This window comes from Pezoporus wallicus, unplaced genomic scaffold (genome assembly GCF_028554395.1).
Source record: "Pezoporus wallicus isolate ANWC-B61680 ecotype Strahan unplaced genomic scaffold, APGP_CSIRO_Pwel_v1 contig_8237, whole genome shotgun sequence".
NCBI lineage: Eukaryota > Metazoa > Chordata > Aves > Psittaciformes > Psittacidae > Pezoporus > Pezoporus wallicus.
The window spans coordinates 76,252-103,014 of NW_026636180.1; the positions used below are offsets into that span (position 1 = coordinate 76,252).

Genomic DNA, 26,763 nt, shown 5'->3' on the forward strand with positions numbered 1-26,763 from the left:
AAGAAGTGGAACGGACAGTGAGAGCACTGCTATGCGTGGCTTAGCTGCCTACTGGGGTTAAACCACAACAGCAGCACAACCTTGATATCCCCCAGCAGTTCTACTTTATTATACCAGAGAACAGACATTACTTTAGAGGCTGCAATCTGTATGGGGAAGTAATGATTAATTTACCTATTATTTTTGAACAAGACTATTTCTAACAGATGGGTACTCCTCTCTAATTACCAGCCCCTTTGAGAAGATGACACATTATTACAATAAACTTTCTGTCACTAGTTAGTGTTTTTAGACATAATCATTATATTTAAATGCTGGGGTTTACTTTGAAATTGTGAGAAAGCCCTGTAGATTTTTTTATCACTGAAGACACTTTTTCAACTATTTGTAGCTTAGCTAATGAAATGTTGCCACCCAAAATCTGCAGACAAACACCCTAAAATCTTCTTAGGTTTCCTTAGGTCAGTTTAGGAGGGCATTAACTCCAGAGCAAGTTACATACTTGAGCTATTCTGGCAATCTGAGAGTTCAGCCAAGAGCAGTACAAAATACACTGCAAGTATGTAAAGATCAAAAAAGTTCTACCAGCACACGTAATAAAGATACAGCAGCACCTTCTTGTTTCCCCACACTCATTAAGATCATTATGCATATCAAACAAAGCCCTAAGCCTTCCAGAACTTCTTGATTCTTTCCTCTCCCCTGGAGACCATCCAATGTTTAACCTATTAATCTTCATAACATGGGTGGGCAAATAAAAACACGGTGGAGGAGTCTACTAGCTGCTTCACCTTGCAAGACTAGCAGTTAGTCTAGTCACATGCACTTCGAAGGCAAAAATTTCACTGGCGTGCCAGGGGAAGAACATTACATCCTCACCACTGCTGTCATTTGACATAGCAGATTTCTGAGTCATCTGCACATATTTATGGATGTATGAATAATAACATCAAGCCCTTGAAAAGTTATTTCATCAGAAGACCTCAAAGTGTCTTACATGGTGGACTTAATCCTACTTTTCAAGACTTAGTTCCATTCATCACTTTGCTTCTCATATGCCCTTTGATGGAAAATCTACGGATGTAGTTATCAGAAATCTCCACTCTGTCTAAACCTTGATAGGAGATTAAGGTAATAAAGAACTCTAAAGAACTGAAGTAGTGGTTGCTTGAAATCCCTAAGTCTCCTTGCTATGTGTGGAGCTAAGCAACTGTCCTTAGGAACCACACAGTTGCAATAACCTGAGTGCTGAAGCACAAATACTATTCCTGCTGAATCTCAAGCTCTGTAATTCTCAATGTAGAAGGTTGCTTTAGATGATGCTACAACAGAGAGGTAGGTGACTAGACTGAAGTCATGCATATCTCCAAACAACTGGTAATAAAAACTTAAATTCACTTTATAATATTAGTTCAGTATGTTTGTATTTTATTATTTATATTAATAGTTTTTTCTCTCTCCTGAAAAATATTAGGTACCTCAGCAATAAAAAGGCCATTAGTAAATGTACAGCTCAGTTACATTCCAAAGTGCAGTGCAGCACTGAGCACTTCTATTTAGATTAAAATACAAACACTTATATCTGACTCTGTTATGCAAATGTAAAATAAGATTGTTCTTGTGATAGTATGTGTGCTGTAAAGAAGCATCAAACCTTAGATATATAGTTACAATCAAACCTAAAGAGATTTAAGATTTATGTTAATAATTACATTTAAAACAATAAAGATATTTATACAGTACATGAAAAAGTAGGTGGAACATCTGAATAACTGGCAAAATTGGAAAAAGATGGTCTTAAAATTCTGTAAAATCATTTACGTCCTGGAAGAAGAGTTGGTGTAACTTTCAGACTTCAGTTACATTGCTTCTTGGAAAAGAAACCAAGGGGTTGATGAAACTCTTCTTAAATAATACAGACAACAGGAATTAGACCATTTGAATTCCCACTTGTAAAATGATACAAGAATACTTGTGGTGAAACTCAACTTTTTCCTGTTATCAAAAAGCACAACCTATGCTAAACCTACAAAGTCAAGAAACATCTGCAGCACATGTCTTGATTTTCAAAGGTGTACTAAAAAAAAAACCTATATAAAAGTTAAAGCATTTTTATTATGTCTGTGCTTGAGTATTTATATCTAAGGGTCAGATGTGCTAGAAAAGTAATGAGACCATGTTGAGAAAAATAAGGTAGTCAACAGGAAAATCAACCTCATTTATAATAACATTCCTGTGATCAGCAGGTGCATAACTCTCCCTGCTACAGTCATTAACTGCATTCATTTCACACTTAACATCTACATTTGCAAACCATTTGAAAGCAAAATTACCTTCCAATTCAATTTTCAATTTTATTTCATATCTTCAACTTTGATAGACTATTCTCCTCACAAAGGTATCTATACTCAGATTGCAAGAAAATGGTGACAGCTACCCAAGAGTACAGACAAACTCGTCTTCTCAGATTACCTATTCACTTTGCTTCTGTTCACCATTTGCTAATGTTCAATTCAATGCTTAAAACAAACTTAGAAAACATGACACTGGACTGCTAAAGGGATGCTTCATTTATCAGGCTCACTTGTTCTTAAAATGGAAGTATCTGTCTCTTTATAAATGACTTAAACTGGAAGTTTACCAAACATAAAAGCAGGTATTTCATTGATGTCATTAACCAAAGGGCAACTCCCACACAATTTGTTATTAATGGAAATCTCCTTGTATGCTCGTCAAAATCCAGACAAAATATTCTGCAAATGCTTAATTATTAGTATGCTAGTATATTAATGTAATTAGCAACTCTAGTGCTATTGTCTCCGTAAGTAGTATGTGCTTCAGAAACATTAGATAGTATCATCACCATCTCCAGTTTAAGACTGGAAACCAAAGAAATAGCAATGGTCAGCTGATTTGTCATGTTTACAAATTCTTAGAGTGGGATATATGTCTTTTTGGATATCTGTTTCCTGAATTACCACCCATGCTCTGTTAGCACTCTAATGAAAGCGCTGACTGAAAGAGTTATTAACAAATGCTTACTTTAACATCTATGTTAATCGCCTTTGCATGTTATGGCATTTAACATAACCTAATACTTTTAAGAATGTTTCTGTATTTCACGCCTGCTTCACAAAGAATTCAAGGAGCCTTATACTAGTAAACATCAGAATTTCAAATAATTCCTCCAGCTACATCTGTTCAACAAAGTTTACCTTCAGTCGCTATCTAAAATCTTCAAACACTGTCAGAAGTACGACAGAATTAGCAGCTCTGTCCTACTTCTGATTTTAAAAAGTTGGTCTAAGTTTTGCAAAATTAATTTTATTGTTCTGTATCTGAAAACATGCTGGGTCTTTGGATTAACATGAATAATTTATCATATCCCTGTCAGCAAAGCTAAAATAATGACTAATTATGATATCACATAATTACCAACTCAAGGTATTATGGTGCCTATGAATAAATTAGCTATGCATGTAAAATCCAGTATGTGCTGGTTATCAAAAACTGGAAAGTAATAAACTTGTATTTACAGAAGCAACCGATGGAAAAAAGGAAATACAGTACAACTATCTATATTCTGCAGCACTGTTCACAAGCCTTGCAATAAATTTTCTTATCAACAACTACTTTAGGAACACAAACATTTAAGTCCCTTCCTCCTGCAGATTGGTATATACATAACTAGCTAAACTTTCACAGAAAACTTCTTAAACCTTATCAGGTATGTTCCAGAGTTTGAAACTCCACAGAGTTCCTGTTTATTCAATAAATCAAGAGCACCTCTGTGTTATAAACCCACTAAGCGTCTATGTATGATCAAAACCATCACTCCTCACAGAGTAAAAAGGAGCTACAGCTGTGGTTTCAGGGTATGCTAATTCCGAGATGTCATTCCAAAGAGTTAGGAAAATGCCAGTTTTTCAAAACAATGCCTTCCAACTGTGTTTGATTATTCCCAAGATTTCTGAACATTCTTCTGCCTTGCAAAATATACATTGAACAAAAAGCAAGCACTTGCCTTAATTAGGATGAATTTCAAAAAGAAAAAAAACTCCCTAAACTAAATTAGATTTAAAATACAAAGTCATAACTTTAAATTATAGACTAAACACTGTACATGGGGAGGAATAATTCCATGTGCCAGAAGAGTCCGAGGGTTGATTGTTTGGAAAGGAGCTTTGTACAAAATGACCTCGGGGTTCTGGTTACTGGCGGACAAGTTGACCATGAGCCAGAAAAGCACATCTCCAGCATAGAAGGTCAAGAGCATCCTGTGCTACACAAGGAAAAGCACTGCCAGCAAGCCCAGAGCAGCAACCCTTCCTCATTACTCAGCCTTGGTAAGACCACAGCTGGAGCACTGGGTCCAGGACTCAGATCCATGATAGAAGAGACATAGGTATACTGGTGCAAGTCCAGTGCAGGATAATGAAGAGGCTAGAACATCTGACTTGCGAGACGTTGAGGGAGCTGGGATTGTTTAGCCTTGAGAAGGTTCAAGGGGATTTCACTGATGTGTATAAATCCCTGATGGGAGGGAGTAAAGACTGAGCCACACTGACCCAGCAGTATTGGAAGAATTGGTAAGAGGCAGTGTGCAGAAACTGAAATATTCTCTAGTGAAGATACGTGCTAAATAATTTATTCTTCAAAGATTTTATCAATGTTCAGATTCTAAATTCATGTCAAAAATTAAGCATGACACAGAGGAATGTATGATTTTACCAACATGACGTAGGTTACAAATGCCCACTAACTCACAAACCACCGAGACTCCTGCATGAATTGTTACAAATCCAATGAGAAATTCTAATAAATGAGTCAATTCACACTAGCATATTTGTTAAAATAACAAAATATTCCATGATAACTCTACTTGCACAAAGGCACAGATGGTAACAGAACTACCCAGCAACATAAAATAGCACACCATCCTGACTTAATAGATTATTCACATCATAATGAACACCACAGGATTTCCAGTGGCCTAGTGTTTCTTTTGTTAATCCAGATCTTAGTTCTGCTGGTTACAAAACTGAGTGAGTTGCACTGGTTATTAACAACTGGTGCCACTAGGGGTGGAAATGCTGTCCAAGACTGACGATAACCCAAGTTCCCATTCATGATTTTCAGTTTGTTCTGTCTTCAAAGGAATGTCAGTATTGAAAACATCCAAGAAATAACAAATCTCATTAGCTGAATTCCTTATTCACTTGATAAGTCCCTGTGCTTTAACGCAAAGTCTGCTACCACAATTAACGGCTACAAACAGGCACTAAGTATTCAAGGACATTTTATGCATCTTACAGTAACTCAATGGAGAAGTCTCGTCCCAGTGGCACAAAAATCTGAAGTGTCAGAAATCACTGGATCAGTCCCACTAAAAACAAGGGGGGGAGGGGGAAATCAATCCATGTGCTGTGTGCGTGCAGATGCCCATTTCACCATCAAGCATTTCAATTCTGTACCCTACAGCTATGCTCCTGCAACGCTACTTCCCAAGGTTCACGCAACATATGAACACGACAAAAACCTGAAGAAAACCAATTCAAGCTGAAATACAAGTGTTGTTTTACAAGTCCAATCTGTGGCTTTGACAGAATTCAAGTGAAAATAAAAGTCAACTTTTTTTTTTACTTACAGTTCTTGTGTTCCAAGAGCACCAAATCTTCCATATGAATTTAAAATGAAGTAACACTTTCCTCTCAAAATTATATTATAGTCGTATCAAACTTGCGCCCATGTTTGTGACAACATACATGTTATTAAACAACTTCAGAACACCCTTGGGTACAAATGCAGTTCAGATCATGACAACAATGCTCAGCAGAGGCTTCTGACTTTAGAACAAGAGCAAAAGGAGCTTAACTGAGGGAACAAACACAAGAAATCTTTCAGGATTCAGGCAGCTTCCATCAAGGAAAAACAAATAGTACAAAGCTGTCTGAATTCAACCATACGTTGTCTCCTTAGTTATTCCATCAGGGAGGGGAAGGACTTGACACTCCATAGCAACATCAGCTCCTTAAAAAGAGGACCTTCTTCTTTGGTAGGTCAAGTAACACTAAAATTTCAAATTATGTTGTATATATAACATCTTTTACTTTGGAAGATGTTCCAGAGTTCGAGGATTCCAGGTGAGAGAAAACAAGAGACAAACAGGGAACTCACAACTAGTTTATTAATATGGGAAAATATAGAGATAGTAAAGGATACGGTAAAGGATACTTCTGATGTTTGGTTATCTTACCAACCCCAAGGACCCTGTGAAGACAATCAGGAAACCAGCTCCAAGACTCATCATCGCAATGCGAGGTGGCAGGCTCAACTTTAGCGGGCATCCCCGTGGAGGCAACACTGACCTGGGTGGTATGAGGTTCTGCCTCCCCTGAATCGCATGAGGCTCAGGCTTTTATACTGACAAACATGCACACTGATTCCAATGGAGGGGGCCAGCCTACCTTGGAAGAAATGGCTAGCAATACCTAGAAAGGTCTCCAAGGGTCGAGACTCTGCCAGGGAGTTCTAAAGCAGAACTTTCTGGGTAGGAACCAAAGCAGGACTTTCTGGGGAGCAGCCAAAGCAGACAAACAGTACTCTTCTATCTTTATGTGTTTCACCACAGACCATTATCTATTGTCCCTGACATAGAAGAGTACTCAAGGATCACAGTACAACTAGGAGATTGTATACTTGATGTTCTTGAGGTACATACACCCCAAGAGACGAAGAGACTGAATGGTGACAGATGGAAATTTGAGTATATTATTGCAGCATTAGCTAAATTTAAAACTATTCTTAGCAGTGATAATCCACAACACTAACTCTCAATCCTCATTTTAGGATGTAATAGTTTATTGTAACATTGGCAATAAAAAAGTTGTATTTCTCAGAAAGATACACTGAACTAGTATGTATTATAATTAAGATAACAGTAAATTTCTTTTCTAAAAAGTAAAATGAGATAGGGGAGAGGAACCTACTTCATATTCTATAATGCCAATAGAATCACTGACTGAAGTGCTGAAGGCAGTGAGACATTGGCCAGGAATCAGCCTGCAGCAGAACCAGGCGCAGAAGTGAACTCAGCAGCACTAGGACAGCATGTATCAACAAGGATCTTCCCTACAGCCATTACTTTAATTTCTGTACCTTTTACTTCTTTGTATCTGACCATCTAAAAAGTTAATGAAAAAACACTTTGCTAATACTGAATTATGCCCTAAGTAAGGGAGAATAGAGCAAGTTTTATATTGCAACACAAGACTGATTTAATAATCAGAACAACATCACAGACATTAAATTCTTTGATACTTACATGTCTAGTTTCCTTTGGTAGCTGCATTTTGTTGACTCAACTGTTTCCTTCAGGTACAAAAACAAAGTGTTTTACTTCTTTATCATATTCCTACAGAAAGGAACAATAACCAAACAGAAGCATCATGACAGAATTTTTCTCACAATCAACCACATTAACATGCAAAGCTGAATTTTTTACATCACAAATGGCAGATTGCACTGCAAGTACAACAGGAGTCCAAATATGATGGTAATCTATTTTAATGGGTTATGTCCTTTACTTGCATGGCTTATGAACAAATAATACTGACAAACAGGATTCACAATCCAATGGAACCAACTCAACCCATTAGATAGCAGAATAACAAAATTACTTCCTAAATATTTCAACTATAAAACTATGTTGCAAGCAACCTAGTCTGCAAGCAGGCACAAAGAACTAATTTAAACAGTCATTTAGTCTGTCATAATGACAGAACTGCAAGTGCCAACTACACTGTCAGGTCAAAGCCCTCATTACCTTCTAATTTTAATCTTCATTCACATTTTTTTGTTTTCTACTCCTTTTATAAGTTTCTCTAAAAAACATACTTTCATATAGCTGATGGATTGCCAGAAATCTCCCATTTTGCTCCCAGGTTCTTGCCTTGAGCACTGAATATTTCCACAAATGGGCCACCCTAGGAAATGACAATGAAATGGTTTAAGGATACACCATCCAACCACATGTTCAGCACTAAATCATCAATGGCCAAGATGAGTAGATAAGAACAATCCCTCCCCACATGAGGCTGTTACCACAGTCGGTATTACTGATCAGTCAGCAGAACATTAATAACAGCTTCTTGACTACTGCAACATAGCAATTAAAATAGTCAATACTTCGCTTTAATGGAGAAGCAGAACATAAAATTGAAGGAATACCATGCAATGTTTTACATTTTATTTTATGCCATTCTCTAAAAAGCAAAACTACAATAATTTTTGATGTTTTGAGATTAGTAATTTATATTTGGATATGGTTAATTTATACAATTCACCAAATGAGGTGAGTTTTAAAACTTAATGCGAAAATATAAGCTATTGCAGATTGAATGTTTTGTCTGATTTCCTATGGAAATAAGCTTTATACAATCTGTCTACACATGTATGTTAAAGACACTTCCCAGTAACTTCTCTACCAGTTACCAATTTCCAGCCTGATTTGACCAGTCTGGGAAACTCACAAAAATTTAACATCTTTACTGGGCCAACTTAAGTGGCCGCAGGGTAGATCTGACCCTACCAGTATTACCATAAATAGGGCTGTACTCGCTGCAGTCTTCACGAGACATCATTAATAGTGGAAAAAAATTATGAATGCCCCTGCCAGGTGACAACTCCTTACACAGAGCATGTGTGCTCTTAAACATCAAAGAGCCTAACCCCAGGCTCTTGGGGGACATAGGCTTTATCACGTCTCCATAGGGAATTATTTGCTTCAATATTTTTTCCCATTTGATGTCACATTTTTGGTGACATCTGATGTACTCAGCCTACAGTTGGCTAAGCATTTTGTCAGCAGCATGCTTGACTTAATCAATCATTGCAGCTCTGCTGCTCTCTTCCCATTCTTAGTTGTCTGCACTCCCTGACTGTTTCTGCTCAGCTGCCCAAACAATCGCCCACAAGTCAGAATGAACAAGAGGGGTGAGCAGTCTTGCCAGCAAAATAAATGCCTTCATAGAACATCAACTCTGCACCATGTATGAATCAGGCATTTTCCTCTGCTCACCGACACCTGGCATCTTCCACTCACATGGCTAACCCTAGTGACCAGACCAAATTCTAAGGAGATTCAAAATGGCATTCCAGAAACTGCACTCATAAAAAGTTTTTTAATTTTAGAATCAATAAAAATAAGTGGCTTTTCCTAACATATTTACAAATACCTTTTGTTAATACTCAGCCCTTGAGTAGGCCCTCAGTTGAGGTTAAACTTACTGCACAGGCCATAAACTACCAGACATGGCATGCAAAAAAGTTCCTTATTGCCATGGAGGATGGCTGGACCTAATGGGTGGCCAAGGGGGAGTTACGCAAGTAACTGTCAAACTCCACAATCAACTGGAGGGGAGTACGGAGCATCTTTTGGGGAGGACAATCCTCCAAAGCTGACAGCACCAAGGTAATGGAACCCAAAAATACTATATAAAGCTCAGAGAGCCTAGGTAACAGCACCAGAAATACCCGTATTTCTGGTAAGACATAGCACCTCTGGGACCAGTGGGGGAAACAATAATTACATGTGGGCTGCTCTCTTCGGAGGGCACTGGTGTAGAGAAAGGGAGGCCAGGTGAAAAGGAAGGCCAGGAAAAGTAAAAAGGATAAGATCTGTGAATCAAATGAAGCAATGAGTGTTGTTACAACCCTGTGCTGGACCAAGAGAATAAACCAACCCCCATTTTCTGACTATACCTGAAGTGTTGGGCCTGCTCCCATGACAGGGTGGGAGCAAATGGTTCGCCTTCCCTGGCCAGTGAGAGTAAAGACAGACAAGAAGCCATGGGTAACAGCATGTTAGTGTCCATGCTAGCTCTGACAGCATCAGCAGCTACCTCCTATTTTATACCACTGCTAGAAAAAAGAGTGAATAATGAAAAATTCTGGACTTTTGCTCACCCCACTTCCCCCAACTAAGCCAACTTTAACTAAGTTCTCACAGAGATTAAATGAAAAAGGGTAAAAAAAAGTCTATTAGCTTTACCTGATAACGATTTTTAAACCTTTTCCAGTTTTCACAGGCAAAAAACCAATTTCAAGCTTCTCAGACAGCAGTGTCTTAAAGTTGCCTGTAAATAAAATAAAAATGGAAACCCAATCAGATATCAGAAATTTACCCCGGGCTGTTTCCTGAAACACCAGTTCAGTTTAAACTTTTAGATTATAAGGAAAGGGAAATTTAGGAACCATGGCATTTGTAACAGACCTATCAGAAAATGTAATTAGTATGTTGATCTTATTACTTTCATGCTGCTGCTGCACATCGAACACGGGTTGCATGATTCTGTATTTTAGACAAGTTTCCATACAAATCTCCCACTTGTTCAATTAGCATAGTTGTTTTTTTAAGAATGACTACATCAACAGCTATATTGAACTATTCTAAATTATGAACTAGATGGTTTAGAAATGCCTTTTAAAGAATGTACTTCTAATGCATGCATTATTTATATGTATATATATTCATTTTACATACAGAGCAATCATTCTGGAAAGCACCGTTTGTTCATTTTTTTGTCTGCAGCCTTATCTTTGCTATTATCTACAGCCTTTAAACAAGCCACAACTACTGAAAAATTACATGATTCATGTCTTAGAAGTAGTGGCACCATGGAGCTAATCTCAGAGTGACCTACTGCTTTGATTCACTTGGGCAGAACTAAATGTGAAGGACCAGCAGTGCAAGAGAGGCAGAAGACAGACCCTCCAACAGCATATACTTACAATGAGTATTGCTGTAACTGTCAGTGATGTACTTCTATAACTAATGATTTCACAATCCCCCAGGTTTTATGTATTAATTTTAAGTGAAGGAGGTAGAAAGGAAGACGCTGCTTTTACTTGGAGCAAAGCCCTTTCACTTTTGCTTTAAAAATCAGTTCCAGACTTGCCAAACAGCATGCATTTCATACAACCCTCACCTATTCTGCAGTTATGTTATGCTTTATTACATCTCAGGGAAAAATATTAAAGCTAAATAAATATAGGGATCCTGATGGAAGAGTGACTGCATTAAAAGTATAAAGTTCCCTGATGGAAGAGTGACTGCATTAAAAGTATAAAGTTCCCAGACTGAAAAGAGCAACTCATCTCTTTCATAGACTAGCACTAATATTCTGGTCAGGAGTCTCCAGAGACTGTAATCATACTATATATTTTGAAAAAAACATTTAATGCATGGCATGTATAGGCCACTTCATTACCACACCATCCTTCAGGATTGAAAGGTAAAGCTACTTAGCAAGCTGGACAGCTACAGTATTTGTAGACACTGCTGTAGTCAGACTTACATGTAAGACATAGCATGTAATACTTTTTCTTCAATGTGTTCTCATAAGGCATACCTGGCTTTGATAGGAGCCAGTCCACCAATGGCAAATCACACAGGGTTCTGAAGGAAGATGCAAACAGCACTGCATACAGTGCATGAGTGGAAGTCACCTTGATATATTAACTTGGGTTCAACACTATGCTAATACACTTTGACTCTCAGCAGTGCTTATGAGTTCTGGCTTCACATCTGTCGTGGTTTAAACCCAGTCAGGTAACTTGTTCACTCACTCCCAGTGAGTGGTGCCGAGCTGACAACAATCGAGGTCCGTGTCCGTCCCCCCCCCACCCCCCACCGGGGCTCTCCCCTTCCCCACTCCCGGAGGAACGGGGAGGAGGATCGAAAGAGTGCAACTCCTACGGGTTGAGACAAGAACAGAACAGCAACCAATGTACAACACAAATCACCACCGCTACTATCAACTACAACAATGATAAGGGAAAATAACAAGGGAAGAGAATACAATTGAGTTCCACCCGGAAGCCCGTGTCCTTCCAGGTTACCCCCCACCCCGGCCATGACGTGCTGTGGTATGGAATACCTCCCCGGCCAGCCCGGGTCAGGCGCCCCATCTCTGCTTCCTCACAGCTTCCCCTCCTCCCCAGCAGAGCATGAGCCTCACAAAGTCCTTGGTCAGGGTAAAAATCACTTAGCAACAACCGAAAACATCGGCTTCACCAACACTGTTCCCAGGCTGGAAGTCAAAACACAGCACTGCACCAGCTACCACAAAGGAAAAACATGACTGCTACTGCTGAACCCAGGACATTATCCACCCCTTATTCCATACCATTCACATCGTACTCAGATCCCACATTTTCAATACACCATCGCTCTCCCACATATATACATCCATATACATACAGACCAAGAGGAAAAGATCATTTTTCTTAGTGCATGGACCAATCCCTATAAAACTGCCGAGTCCATTCGGTCCATGATGTTCAAAGTTCATTCTCTGTTGGGATGATGGCTGGAGGGAAGTCAGGGCCAGTCGCTGGTGACCTGGAGACATCTAGTTGATGGGCTATAAAAGTATTACACAGCAGGCAACAGCACACAATTGAGTTCACTGGCTGTTTTCCCCTAAAATCAAATCCCCTTGAGGTATACATCAGACTTCCCCATCTTCCCGCATTATCCACCAAGTATATCCAGGTCCCTGAGCAAAAGCAATCCCACGAGTGGGTTTGCCTTTACCTGAAGCAGGAATAACCCAGACTGTCTTCCCCAGCAAGTTCTTCATATGCACCACGGGAACTTTGTCCCCCTCTACAATATGTAAAAGTTCTGACTGAGCTGGGCCAGCCCTGTTGGCAGATCTCTGGTGTTGACCAACCAGGTGGCCTTTGGTAAGTGTGTATCCCAATGCTTGAAAGTTCCCCCACCCATCGCTCTCAGTGTAGTTTTTAACAGCCCATTGTACCGTTCAGTTTTCCCAGAGGCTGGTGCATGGTAGGGGATGTGATATACCCACTCAATGCCATGCTCTTTGGCCCAAATATCTATAAGGTTATTCCGGAAATGAGTCCCATTGTCTGACTCAATTCTCTCTGGGGTGCCGTGTCGCCACAAAATCTGTTTCTCAAGGCCCAGGATAGTGTTCCTGGCAGTGGCATGGGGCACAGCGTATGTTTCCAGTCACCCGGTGGTTGCTTCCACCATGGTAAGCACATGGCGCTTGCCTTGGCAGGTTGGTGGCAGTGTGATATAGTCAATCTGCCAGGCCTCCCCATATTTATACTTCAACCATCATCCACCATACCAAAGAGGCTTTAACCCCTTGGCTTGTTTAATTGCAGCACATGTTTCACACTCATGAATAACCTGGGCAATAGTGTCCATTGTGAAGTCCACCCCTCGATCACGGGCCAATCTGTATGCTGCATCTCTGCCCTGATGGCCTGAAGTGTCCGGGGCCCACCAGGCCAAAAAAAATTCACCTTTATGTTGCCAATCTAAGTCCATCTGAGCCACTTCAATCTTAGCCGCTTTATCCACTTGTTGGTTGCTCTGGTGCTCCTCAGTGGCCCGATTCTTGGGTACATGAGCATCTACGCGGCGTACCTTCGCCACCAGGTTCTGCACCCTGGCAGCAATATCTTTCCACAGTGCAGCAGCCCAGATGGGTTTACCTCTGCGTTGACAGTTGCTCTGCTTCCATTGCTTCAACCACCCCCACAGGGCATTTGCCACCATCCATGAGTCAGTATAGAGATAAAGTACTGGCCACTTTTCTCGTTCAGCAATGTCCAGGGCCAGCTGGATGGCTTTCACCTCGGCAAACTGACTTGATTCACCCTCTCCGTCAGTAGTTTCTGCAACCTGTCGTCCAGGACTCCATACAGCTGCCTTCCATCTCCGATGCTTTCCCACAATACGGCAAGAGCCATCAGTAAACAAGGCATACTGCTTTTCACTTTCTGACAGTTTATTATATGGTGGGGCCTCTTCAGCATGCACCACCTCCTCCTTTGGCGACATTCCAAACTCTTTGCCCTCTGGCCAGTCCATGATGACTTCTAGAATGCCTGGACGACTGAGATTTCCTATTCGAGTTCGTTGTGTAATTAGTACAGCCCATTTACTCCATGTAGCATCAGTTGCATGATGTGTAGAGGAGACCCTGCCTTTGAACATCCAGCCCAGCACGGGCAGCCAGGGTGCCAGGAGGAGCTGTGCTTCAGTGCCAATCACTTCCGAAGCAGCTCAAACCCCTTCATCGGCTGCCAGTATCTCTTTCTCAGTTGGGGTATAGCTGGCCTCAGATCCTTTGTATCCCCGACTCCAAAAGCCGAGGGGTCGACCTCGAGTCTCCCCTGGAGCTTTCTGCCAGAGGCTCCAGGTAGGACCGTTCTCCCCAGCTGCAGTGTACAGTACATTTTTTACATCTGGCCCGGTCCGGACTGGTCCAAGGGCTACTGCATGAACTATCTCGCGTTTAATTTGCAAAGGCTTGTTGCTGCTCAGGGCCCCATTTAAAATCATTCTTCTTCCAGGTCACATGATAGAGAGGGCTTACAATAGAACTGTAATTTGGGATGTGCATTCTCCAGAACCCCACTGCACCCAAGAAAGCTTGCGTTTCTTTCTTATTAGTTGGTGGAGACATTGCTGTTATCTTGTTGATCACATCTGTGGGGATCTGTCTACATCCATCTTGCCATTTTTTTCCCAAAAATTGAATCTCCTGTGCAGGTCCCTTGACCTTACTCCGTTTTATGGCAAAACCGGCTTTCAGCAGGATTTGGATTATTTTCCTCCCTTTCTCAAAGACTTCTTCCGCTGTATCGCCCCACACAATAATGTCATCAATGTATTGCAGGTGTTCTGGAGCTTGCCCCTGTTCCAGTGCAGTCTGGATCAGTCCATGGTAAATGGTAGGGCTGTGTTTCCACCCCTGGGGCAGTCGGTTTCAAGTGAACTGGACACCTCTCCAAGTAAAAGCAAACTGTGGCCTGCACTCTGCTGCCAAAGGAATTGAGAAAAATGCATTGGCAATATCAGTCGTGGCATACCACTTGGCTGCCTTTGACTCTAGTTCATACTGAAGTTCTAGCATGCCCGGTACGGCGGCACTCAATGGTGGTGTGACTTCATTCAGGCCACGATAGCCTACTGTTAGTCTCCATTCTCCATTAGACTTTCGCACCGGCCATATGGGGCTATTAAAGGGTGAGCGGGTCCTGCTGATCACCCCAACCCTCCAGTCTATGGATCAGCTGATGGATGGGAATCAGGGAGTCTCGGTTGGTGCGATATTGCCGCCGGTGCACTGTTGTGGTCGCAATTGGCACTTGTTGTTCTTCAACTTTCAGCAACCCCACAGCAGAGGGATCTTCTGAGAGACCAGGCAAGGTGGACAGCTGCTCAATTTCCTCAGTCTCCAAAGCAGCAATACCAAAAGACCACCAGTACCCTTTTGGGTCTTTGAAGTACCCTCTCTTGAGGTAGTCTATGCCGAGGATGCATGGAGCCTCTGGACCAGTCACAATAGGGTGCTTTTGCCATTCCCTCCCAGTCAGGCTGATTTCAGCCTCCAGCACAGTCAACTCTTGGGTTCCTCCTGTTACTCCAGAAATATAGATGGGTTCCACCCCTTGACAGCTTGATGGCATCAGGGTACACTGTGCACCGGTATCTACTAGAGCCTTATACTTCTGTGGGACTGATGTGCCAGGCCATCTGATCCACACAGTCCAGTAAATCCGATTGTCCCCTACCTCCACCTGGCTGGAGGCAGGGCCCCTCTAATGGTCGTCACAGCGTTGGACACTTAAGTCGTGGTGAAAGGGATTATTCTTCGTTATCACAGGAGCTGGAGTAAAATCAGCTCTTCCATTCCATCTGGGAAACTGCTCACCAGAGACTGAAGCCGTAGATCTCATGGGACGATCAGTCTTGGCCCTTGCTCCCCTCTTCAGTTCACTCACCCGTTCCTCCAAAGCTGAAGTAGGTTTTCCATCCCACTTTGTCATGTCTTCTCCGTGATCCAGCAGGTAAAACCATAGGGTACCCCGTGGCGTATACCTCCTGTATCTCCTCTCTTGAACAATAGGACGCCTTTTGTTAATAGCTGAGACGTGTGTTAGTACATGTGAGGAGCTGGATAAATCAGATACATCGTCCCTCTATTGTTTGAGGTCCTGGGACAGTTTTTTCACAGCTGAGATGATGGAAGGGGTGAGATTGTCTTCGAACACTCAGAGTTTATGAACCATTTCATCCACTGTTAGTGGTACTATGACATTCCAGGTTACTGTTGCCAGTGAATGGGCATATGATGACGGTGCATTCCGTGTAAGTTTTCGCCACATGGGTCGTGTACATTCAACTTCATCTGGATCTATAGGTGTATCCCCGTTATTCGGCTTGCTGTGATAGAGCATCTCTACGATGGCCGATTCATTCAGAGACTGGATGCCTTTGTCTATAGTAGTCCACTTGGCCGAACGACTCGTAACATCGTCCTTGTACGGAAACCTTTCTTTCACAGCTGCCAAGAGCCGCCTCCAAAGGCTGAGGGACTTTTTCTCTCTTGCAATTGCTTTGTCAATTCCCCTTTCTCTAGCAAGTGATCCCAGCTGCTTGGCTTCTGTACCTTCTAGTTCGTGACCATCGGCCCCATTGTCCCAGCATCGGAGTAACCAGGTGATGATGTGCTCCCCTGGTTGACGGGTAAAATCTTTTTGCATATTCCGCAGCTCGGTTGAGGTCCGAGGTCGAGAAGTTACCTCTTCTTCTTCTTCTTCGTCATGTGATGATGACTCCTGAACAGATTCTGGACCGGGTGGTGAATTCATTGTTTCTTCATCTCGCTTCACCCTTCTTGCCTCCTTTTTGCTTGCTCTCTTGCGTACAGGGGCAACCGATATTGGTACGAATTGGTCCTCTGGTTTGGCTGCAGTGATTATCACTGTGGTTTGAGTAGCAACTGTACTTGTTGCTGGGGGTGGTGTAGCTGCTGCGCTTGGAGCTGGGGTAACCGCGCTGTCTGTTGCAGTTGAAGTTTGAGCAGCTGCTGTACTTGCCACTGGGGTAGCTGCTCTGTTCATTGAGGCCAAAGTTTGAGTAGCGATTGTACTTGTTGCTGGGGTTGGTGCAGCTGCTGGGCTTGGAGCTGGGGTAACTGCGCTGTCTGTTGCAGTTGAAGTTTGAGCAGCTGCTGTACTTGCCGCTGGGGTAGCTGTGCTGTTCATTGCAGCCAAACTTTGAGTAGCAACTGTTGCTTTGCCCTCAGATCCGCCGACATTCTTTTCCTTTTGAAGGTGCTGGATAGTGTTGAACAAGGCCCTGTAAGCATAGGCCAAGCCCCAACACGTTGCCGTGATTTGTCCATCTCTGGTATGGCCAGAATGACCACACACCTCATTTAAGTGTTTTACTAATTCTTCTGGATTTTGCAGTTGTTCGGTAGTGAAATTCCAAAGTACTGGAGGGGCCCACTGACCTAGATACTTGCCCATACTATCCCATACACCCTGCCACTCATGGCTGCCCAGCCTCTGGGAAAATCTCTTGGTCCTCCTACATCGTCGTTTGACCCCAGACAAGACCCAAACCTGACTCTGCTTAACTCTTGAAATCAGTAGTGGGCAAAACACACTCTGTATGCGTGTTAGCATGGTGATTCCCATCACCATCAGCAAACAAGTCTCAACAGCATTAAAAGCCCATTCAAAAAATTCAAAACTCTCAAATGTAAATGGTCTGGGGGGACGACTGGGAGGGTAAAAGGATGTCTCCTTCACAGGTTGAGCACCTGAGAAGGAGAAAAAAGATGTGCAATTGCTAAGCACCTCCATCATATACCTCCCAAAGTATAAAGGTGGTGACCACACTGGGAACATAAGCCAGATCAGTTTTATGATCAATGATTCTATTGTATTACAAGTCATTACCATAAAGTACAATGGGACAAAAACCTTAGCCCAAGCCCCACACTTGAAAAACACTAATACAGCAAATACCGGATGGACGTAAGATACAATATACTGAAACTGTGAGATCAAGAGGAACAACCTTGAGAGCCAATAAATCAGCACTGTGACGAGTGACTATCAATCCAGTCAGATCTGTTTTTATCTCAACCCCTCGTGCCCCACGTTGGGCGCCAAAAAAGAACTGTCGTGGTTTAAACTCAGTCAGGTAACTTGTTCACTCACTCCCAGTGAGTGGTGCCGAGCTGAAAACAATCGAGGTCCGTCCCCGCCCCCCACCGGGGCTCTCCCCTTCCCCGCTCCCGGAGGAACGGGGAGGAGGATCGAAAGAGTGCAACTCCTACGGGTTGAGACAAGAACAGTCCAGCAACCAATGTACAACACAAATCACCACCGCTACTATCAACTACAACAATGATAAGGGAAAATAACAAGGGAAGAGAATACAATACCACCGGCCAAGAAAACGAGTTCCACCCGGAAGCCCGTGTCCTTCCAGGTTACCCCCCACCCCGGCCATGACGTGCTGTGGTATGGAATACCTCCCTGGCTAGCCCGGGTCAGGCGCCCCATCTCTGCTTCCTCACAGCTTCCCCTCCTCTCTGGCAGAGCATGAGCCTCACAAAGTCCTTGGTCAGGGTAAACATCACTTAGCAACAACTGAAAACATCGGCTTCACCAACACTGTTCCCAGGCTGGAAGTCAAAACACAGCACTGCACCAGCTAACACAAAGGAAAAACATGACTGCTACTGCTGAACCCAGGACAGCCTCATACCATCACAAGGAGTCCTCAGATTGTCAGCTGAAGTTCATTCTTACAAAATGGCTTGATATTTGTCACCAACGTAGTTGGTTTTTAAACTGACATACAGGAAGGTAATTTATTTACTAATTTGCAAAACATATTTTATACAGACTCAGGAAACTGATGACCCTTGTAACATTTTAGTTCATTACAAGCTGGCTCATTTTAGTGAAAGGGAAGCTAGACCCAATGTTTGCAAACTGTGTTGGGACAATTCATTCATACTAGGCTGATTACTGTAAACTTCGTCAGTTTGTCCTTCATAAAGACAAGAAGTATTGCAAGTGACACTGCAATACATATTTGCTTATATATTGCTTACTTGTAACTTTGCAATTTCCATTAAGTTACTACAAATGAAGACTACAAGTTACCTTTGTTATTAAGATTGGTAGCTGCTAAAAGCATTAAGTGAATGACATTTTTCATGTAAGTACTAAGATAACATTAAGAAGTGCTTGCATTATGTGTCAAGTATTACTGTCTTTATAGTAATCTGTAATTAAAAACAAAACAGAATAGGCTGAAAAACTGATAATTGCAGTATTTTTCATCTTTCCTGCATCTTGAAATCCAAGCCCTCAATATTTTGCATATTTGTCAAATAAATAGACATGACATATTTATAGAATGCCATGAAGTAGCAGTTCACTCATTTTTCAATCACAGATCAAACTTATTTTCTTATTGCAATGAGCCACGTACTTTAATACATCCTCCAACTGGAAATAACAAGCTTAAAATGTCAGTCAATGACAAACCAAAAACGTAGCTTCTGAAGCTAAGTGACAACAAAACTATTTATCTTTGGAAAAACAGATTCCTGTCAGGATTTATCTTGTAAGGTCTTTATTGGTTCGACAACTCTAATCATTAGTTTCACAATGTTTCCTGCACCAAAAATAAAGTGGCACACAAAACACTTAAGACCCTCCAAAAATATCTCCATCTTGTGACTTTTTCTTATGTGTATTTTGTTGCTTTAAATTAGGATGTTTCATTCAAGTATTTCAATATTATTTTGTGTTTACGTAGCCCCAGGATTCAAACAGTTACAAGCAAAAGAGCACTTCACAAACAGTAAACAGGGATAGACCTTCATGCTTCTTTAAGTTACTTAGCACTAAGCAGTGTTCTAACCCCAAGGGAGTGAGGGATGGACAGACTCGTACAGTCCTACAAACCTTCACAGTCAGAGTTAGTCCATTTTAAGCTAAGAGACAACTTACGTAAGAATATGAATACATTTCTATCGTCAAAACCCCACTGTTGAAGAAGCTGTGTTTATTTAGGATTTTCTATTCCAAAGTCAAAAGTGTGAAGCAACATAAAGTGAATTTGCACCTCCTACTGATTTGCACTGAAAATGACACAAACACACCTTTTTTTTTGGCAGGGAACATACGCTTAGATCCAGGACTGTTAATACATGTAACTCACCATGATGGGCCCAAAGACAGTGCTGATTTATGGTAGGCCGGGACACACCAGAGAAAGCACTTTATCACTCATGAAGGGTTTTAGTATCTTCCAGACAAATGAATTCCACATATGGAATATTTAAATCTGAGTTTGTAATACCACTATATATTTTCTCAAAATACAAGTTCACATAATAAATGGGCAGAAAGACCATTAATAAGTTATACTGATGTTACTGGCGTTCCTATGTGACAAGCAGCACAGCCAGCCTGTACACACAACTCGCAGAATTAAGAAGACAATAACAAAACCCCAGATCTTCTCTTCCACAAAACGCCGATCGCAAAACGTTTTGACACAAAACCCACGATTCAAGCCCTGGCGTCCCCACAGACCCGTTTCCGAGCGCCACGGCACCGGCACCCAGAGCCGGACCGGCTCCCCGCCCCTCCGCCACCGGAGCTCTCCCGCGGACACAGCGCAGACCAGGGCTGCGCAGCCCGAAGAGCCCCCCCCGGCCGGGTCTCACCTGCGGAGCGGGCGGGCCCGGGGCTCGGCGTAGGGCGAGGAGGAGGCCAGGTGGGCGGTGGGAACCGGTTAAAATGGCGATGCCGGGGGCGTGGCTCGACCGATGAATCATGGCGGGCGGCCGGTACCTGTGTGTGGCTGCGGCCTCGCCCGTTAATTCCTGTTCTTTCAGCGGCGGCTCTGCGGAGGGGCGACGGTCTCCTGGCTGCGGCACCCGCGGCCCTCCCTGTCCAGCGCTAAGTGAATAAAACCTGGCCGCAGCTGGCACAGGAGGCAGCGCTGGCCCCCGACAGGGTCTCCCTCAGGGCACCCAAGGAAGAGGGTGGCTGTGTGAAATGGCGCTGTGGCACCCAGGCCTGTGCAGAGTCAGAGAGAACTCAACTCCTGAGGAAAGTCTGACATTTCATCCTCATTGTGTGAAGTGGGTTTGGTTTGGTTTCAGTAGGAAGCTGTGAGCCAGAGAGCCACGTCCGAGTCGCTGGTTTTTAAGGAATTAGAATGGACTTGCAGGTCTGGCATTCTTCTTTCAGAGAAGGAAATGAGAAGGACAGCCCCATTAGTTTAACATCACTGTCAAGAGCAAGCAAACACCTCCTGATAGCTTCAAAAAACTTTGGGAAGAAGGTCGTGGGGAACCAGTTTAATCCTGGTCCTTATAATGAGATACCAGTCAAAGAAGATCTTTCCTTGAAGCGACTGCTTTTTTGATCATAGCATTTCTTTGTGAAACTTTATAGCTTTTTCACAAAAAAAGAGTAATGGAATACCTTTTTCTTCCTCAAAGTCCATGCTAATGTTTCCACAGAGAGCCCATCAGAGCATGATGAAATACATGAACTGAAAGTGCAGAGCCACTGATGGGTTCTGCAGTGTCCCAGCCCACCATCACCCTGTTCAACTTCCTTGCTTTTGCTCCCAAAAGGTACCTTGCTTTTGCCGAGGAAGGGAATGGGTTAAATCAATTATAAGATGTATTTGGCTTTCTCATTTTACCTTGGGATCTTCAAAGAAATCACAGCCAGTGTGGCTCTATCATGCACTGGATTACACCGATTGGAGTTCTGAGGTGCTGGAAATAAGGAAAACAATAATACTAAAACTGAGCTACAGGTGATTAAATAACAACAGTTAATAGAACAAGGACAAAAGAGAGATGATGATAGCAAAAGAAAGGTTAAAAAGCTATTGGGGAGTTCTGTAGCCAACAGAAACTACATACAGTTCATTATATGTGGTTTCACGTGATCTTATCTTGAAACTATAGATACAGAGTTATGTGTAAAAGTCCAAATTCCTTGTGGCAGGAGTTATGCCAAGGCTTGAGGAAGTAAGACATTCCAGTTAAAAGCTGAGATTCAGGCTGAAGAGCCTAAAGTTATAAAGGCATATGAAGCGGCCAGTTGCGAGTGTAACATGTGGAAGCGGCTGCCTGACAGCTCAGGGCAAAATGGGGTTGCACAAGTCCCCTTTGCCAGCTACCAGGGAAAAGTGGTTTTCGATGTACTGTGAGGTGATTTTATTTTTCCTCTGTTTCTTCTAGATTTTCAGGGAAAAAAAAATAACATATATTTTGTTGTAGAAACTATGACATCAGGAATTGCAGATAGTGTAAGACCAGCAAGGAACCTTGTGTCATTAAATTGGGCTCACCTGGGCCTGAGCCCATCATACTTCCAAGGTCTGGTTTATTATGCTAACGTACTACCATATTATGTATGGTAATAAAACATTTTAGGCCACTGTCCAGTGTACACCCAGGCATGCTATGTCATTTTCTGTAGATCCTTTTTGCCATTCCTGACTTACAGGGAAGGGAGACATGGCGTGCCTTGCTGCCTGCTTTCCTTCACTTGGTAACAGCTGCCATGGAGCTCAGGCATATTTTCCCCAGTGCCAAGCCAATTTTAATTTCCTTTGAGCATTCCTCCTCAGCCAGTGACTTTCCTGTGAGTGTGTTTGCCAAGACTGTGTCATGTGGGGTAATTTAACTGCGTGGTCACCATTGTATCCACTACCTTTGTGGATCTCTGAAGATTTTCCAGCAGAATCATAGAATAGTTAGGGTTGGAAAGGACTTTAAGATCATCAACTTCCAACCCCTCTGCCATGGGCAGGGGTACCTCATGCTAAACCGTATCACCCAAGGCCTCGTCCAACCTGGTCTTGAACACTGCCAGGGATGGAGTATTCACAACCTCTCTGGGCAACATATTACAGTGCCTCACCACCCTAACAGGGAAGAATTTCCTCATTATATCCAATCTAAACTTCCCCTGTTTAAGTTTTAACCCGTATCCTCTTGTCCTGTCACTACAGTCCCTAATGAAGAGTCCCTCCCCAGCATCCCTATAGGCCCCCTTCAGATACTGGAAGGCTGCTATGAGGTCTCCACGCAGCCTTCTCTTCTCCAGGCTGAACAGCCCCAACTTTCTTAGCCTAAGTGTTCCCTCCTTCAGCCATGTATGTGAACTCTGACATTTGTCTCATTTTTATTTGTACCTTGGTCTTCTGATACAAATACTGTTCAAATAAATAAAATGGAATTCGTTCATTACCCTGGCTGTCCCTATTTGATCTTGTACAAAAGAATAACTTATCCGAGAGATGCATATAATTTCTCCATCAGCTGAAGGTGTTTCTTTCAGAAGGATGGAGTATCATCTTTGAATCAGAAAACACAGCACTCTGGAGATGACAGTTCTTGGGTAAACATGTGTCGTGGTTTAAGCCCAGCCTTAACTCAGAACCACACAGCTGATCTCTCACTCCCTCCCCTTCTTCCCCCCTCACCGCTCCCCGGGGGACGGGGAGGAGAATCAAAAGAATGTAACTCCCATGGGTTGAGATAAGAACAGTTCAGTAACTAAGGTATAACACAAACCACTACTGCTACCACCAATAATAATAATGATAAGGGAAATAACAAGGAAAGAGAATACCACAGCTCACCACCTGCCGACCAATACCCAGCCCAACCCAAGCAGTGATCTAGCCCTTCTGGGTTACTACCCCTGATTTATATAGTGGGCATGTTGTTCTGTGGTATGGAATACCTCTTTGGCTAGTTTGGGTCAGGTGTCCTGTCTCTGCTTTCTCCCAGCTTGTCCCCTCCTTCCTGGCAGAGCATGAGACTCAGAAAGTCCTTGGTCAGAGTAAACATTACTAAGCAGCAACTAAAAACACTGGTGTTATCAGTGTTGTTCCTAGGCTGAAAGTCAAAAACACAGCACTGCACCAGCTACTAAGAAGGAGAAATAATGACTGCTATTGCTGAACCCAGGACAACATATTAAAAATGAGAATCAGCTCAGAACCTATTTTCCTAAGCCCCACAAATAAATACTTCCTCTTAGAGATTCTGTAAGAATCCTTATTAGACCATTTTGGCACTTGGCAATTGCCCCTGGGCATGGTGGTTATGTGCTTCACATGAGATTCACATTCAGCTTTTAAGGAGTTATTTCATTTTGCAATAAATAAGGTTATATAAGCGATTATGATAGAAGAACAGCAGAAAACACTCACCTTGCATCACTGGCCATCAAGCTCCAGGGGTTCAAGCACTCCAGACCCACAGTCAGGCTGGAAATACTTGTCATCAGAGCATGTGGTGGCCACCCTTCTGCCAACCCCAGGGTATGTCTGTACACAACAAACCACAGTTAATTTAGTAGACTAATATACTAACTGCCCTGTTTTGGGTCTTGTGCTTGGAGAGGAAGGAGGGAAAACAGCACGATTGCCAAGACAGAGAGAGCAACACAGGGTGAAACTTCAGCTGAACACACATACTGGGCTTAGTGGAAGACAAATTTGATGGGAATTTTTTGTATCAAAAAGCTCACAACCTTCCTAGGAGACTGTGAGCAGTGAAAGACCAAAATGAGGACAAAAACTCAAAAAAGCATTAGGCAAGTTGCACAGGGCAAAGAATTTGATAATAGAACTAGATGATCTTAAGGTCCTTTCCAACCCTAACTATTCTATGACTCTATGATGAAACCAGAACGCAAGACTAGGAAGGGCCAGGATATATCATTGGGGTGGGGGGCAGTGAGCAGCGAGCCAGAAATAATCAGGTTTCTCTATACAAACCCAAGCTGGGTCCCTTGTTCGAGGTCTGGTTTGGTTTTTTGCCCTTTAGACTTTGCAGATAGCTGACACTATGCTCTAACTGTAACAAACCCAAATCATTCCTCCTAATAGCGCTGGTATTCAGATTTATACTGTGTAGCGAGTTGGAGTCAAAGGAGCTGTGCAACAGGCACCCTGCGGCACGCCAGCCACCGTGATTCAGTGCACGCGCAGCACCAAGAAAAACCCAGCAGGCGCAGAAGAGTTCCCCGAGTTATTTCCTATTCTCTGCCTAGCAATGAAGACGCAGTTACACCGGGTGGTAACTCTTAGCAGATGGTGACTTTAAAAAGTCAATCGCTGTATTGATACTTTCTGAGTCTGCTCCTTTTAATTCAGATTCTCAGTAGCATGTTCAAATGTCAGAGAACATTGTATTGCTATCTTTTATCTCCTTTGTGAGCAGAAATCTTCTTGAAGAGGTATAGGAATTACAAGCTTGGGAGGAAAGATTGGGCTTTCCCAACATCTACTTTATAAATGCAACAGAATACAATAAAAAACAGTAGATGCAAAAAGCCCCACTGGCTTTGTTCTCACTGGACAGTTTTAATTTCTATAGCATTTTTTAAAGATACATTCTGCCTGCAATGTAACGGTTACTGGATTGGGGAGCTCCAGCAGCAGCACAAAGGCAGGATTTTGTCTGCTGCAAGCACAGGGAAGTTGGTGGACTGGAGTGGGAGATCTCTAATTAATCAGCTACTACTGTAGGCAAGTAAAAATAACAGGACAGCTGAATTAGTTCATTACTCACCCTCCACTGCCTTGCCGTCCCAAGGTGGGGTGCCAGACCCCCACAGAGGGCAGGGTTTTGGGGCTTCACACAACTCAGACTGGCAGCCACAGGCTTTAAGGCTGCACTTTAGCATAAACTAGATTCAGGCAGACCAGAGTCAATACCTTTGACTCAGACTGCAAGTCCAAAGCCTGTGCAACAGCTCCTGAAGGCATGAGAGCTGTTACATTGCTCTAAGCTACTACCACGTATGGCCACTGGGTTTACCTGCTTAGTCACACTTCTTTACTCATCTGAAGAAGTTGGCAATTCATATTGCTATACCTGTACCTAGAAGCTACACCCAGAAGGCTTTTCTGGTTTTCCACAAGACGTGTGTACATGCTGTCTTTCTAATAGTGTTCTAGGTGGAAACCATATCCCCACCTAACCTCTGCAGCAAGGGAGGATGTCCAAATCAGCATGTGCTGCTTACACAAAAATCACAAGGATGCAGTGCTCTCCATCCAAAGAGGAACCCCTGTGAGAACAATGGGTTAGGCTCCAAGGGTTCACTCCACAGCATCCAGCAAATCAAGAGACATCTATCAATAACTACAGGATATGTTACTGCAATTTGCTGCAGCACCAGATGCCAGCAGCCCCCTGCACAACCCTATCACATACACCAGACCTAGCCTGCACAAGCTTTTCATGGGGGAGGTGAAAAAGAAGAAAATGAACCCCTGCAAAGTCCCCTCTGTGGGGCCAGAGAGCAGCTAAGGCCCCAAGCAGGGTCTGTCTCCTCCAAACCATATCCCAACCTCAATTTCACTGTGTTTCCCACTACAGTTCCCCACATGAGCAGCCCTTAATGGCTCACTCTTATTACAGCAAATAGCAGGAGGTTTTGGAGCATTCAGATGCTGCATCCCCATAGTCCTTGCCTGCTCTGGATAACCAATAAGCAAATCTGGCCAGCCTGGCATGCAGGATTACTGTGTGCTCCTTTGAATATTGCTTTTCAGTGTCACAGACAATATCAGAACTGCCACGAATAAACTCACCCCACTGACCCAGCCACAAGGACCATCACTTCCTGCTAATACATGAGTATCCTGGACAAAATAGAGATGATAAACAGACAAATCACCTGTGTGACATGTACCCCGGCAAGCCTCTCACCACTGTGGGACATCCCCTGTGTCCCTACGTTGGGGAAGCTGTACCAAAACTGGTGCTAATGTGGCAAACCAAGGAGGTTCAAAGAGCTTTGATGCAGTCACTGCTCTGCACTTCACCTCCCCTCAGAGTC

The 26,763-nt window shown here is 42.9% G+C and overlaps 1 long non-coding RNA gene across 1 annotated transcript; it reads right to left on the reverse strand.

The window, feature by feature from the left end:
- Nucleotides 1-7,901: 7,901 nt before the first annotated feature.
- LOC130593767 (uncharacterized) lies at nucleotides 7,902-24,236 on the reverse strand. The gene is made up of 3 exons (XR_008970868.1): nucleotides 24,122-24,236; nucleotides 10,052-10,136; nucleotides 7,902-7,985 (listed from the first exon to the last, which is right to left on the reverse strand). It is a non-coding gene; the product is annotated as an uncharacterized LOC130593767 (long non-coding RNA).
- Between the last annotated feature and the right edge of the window lie 2,527 nt (nucleotides 24,237-26,763).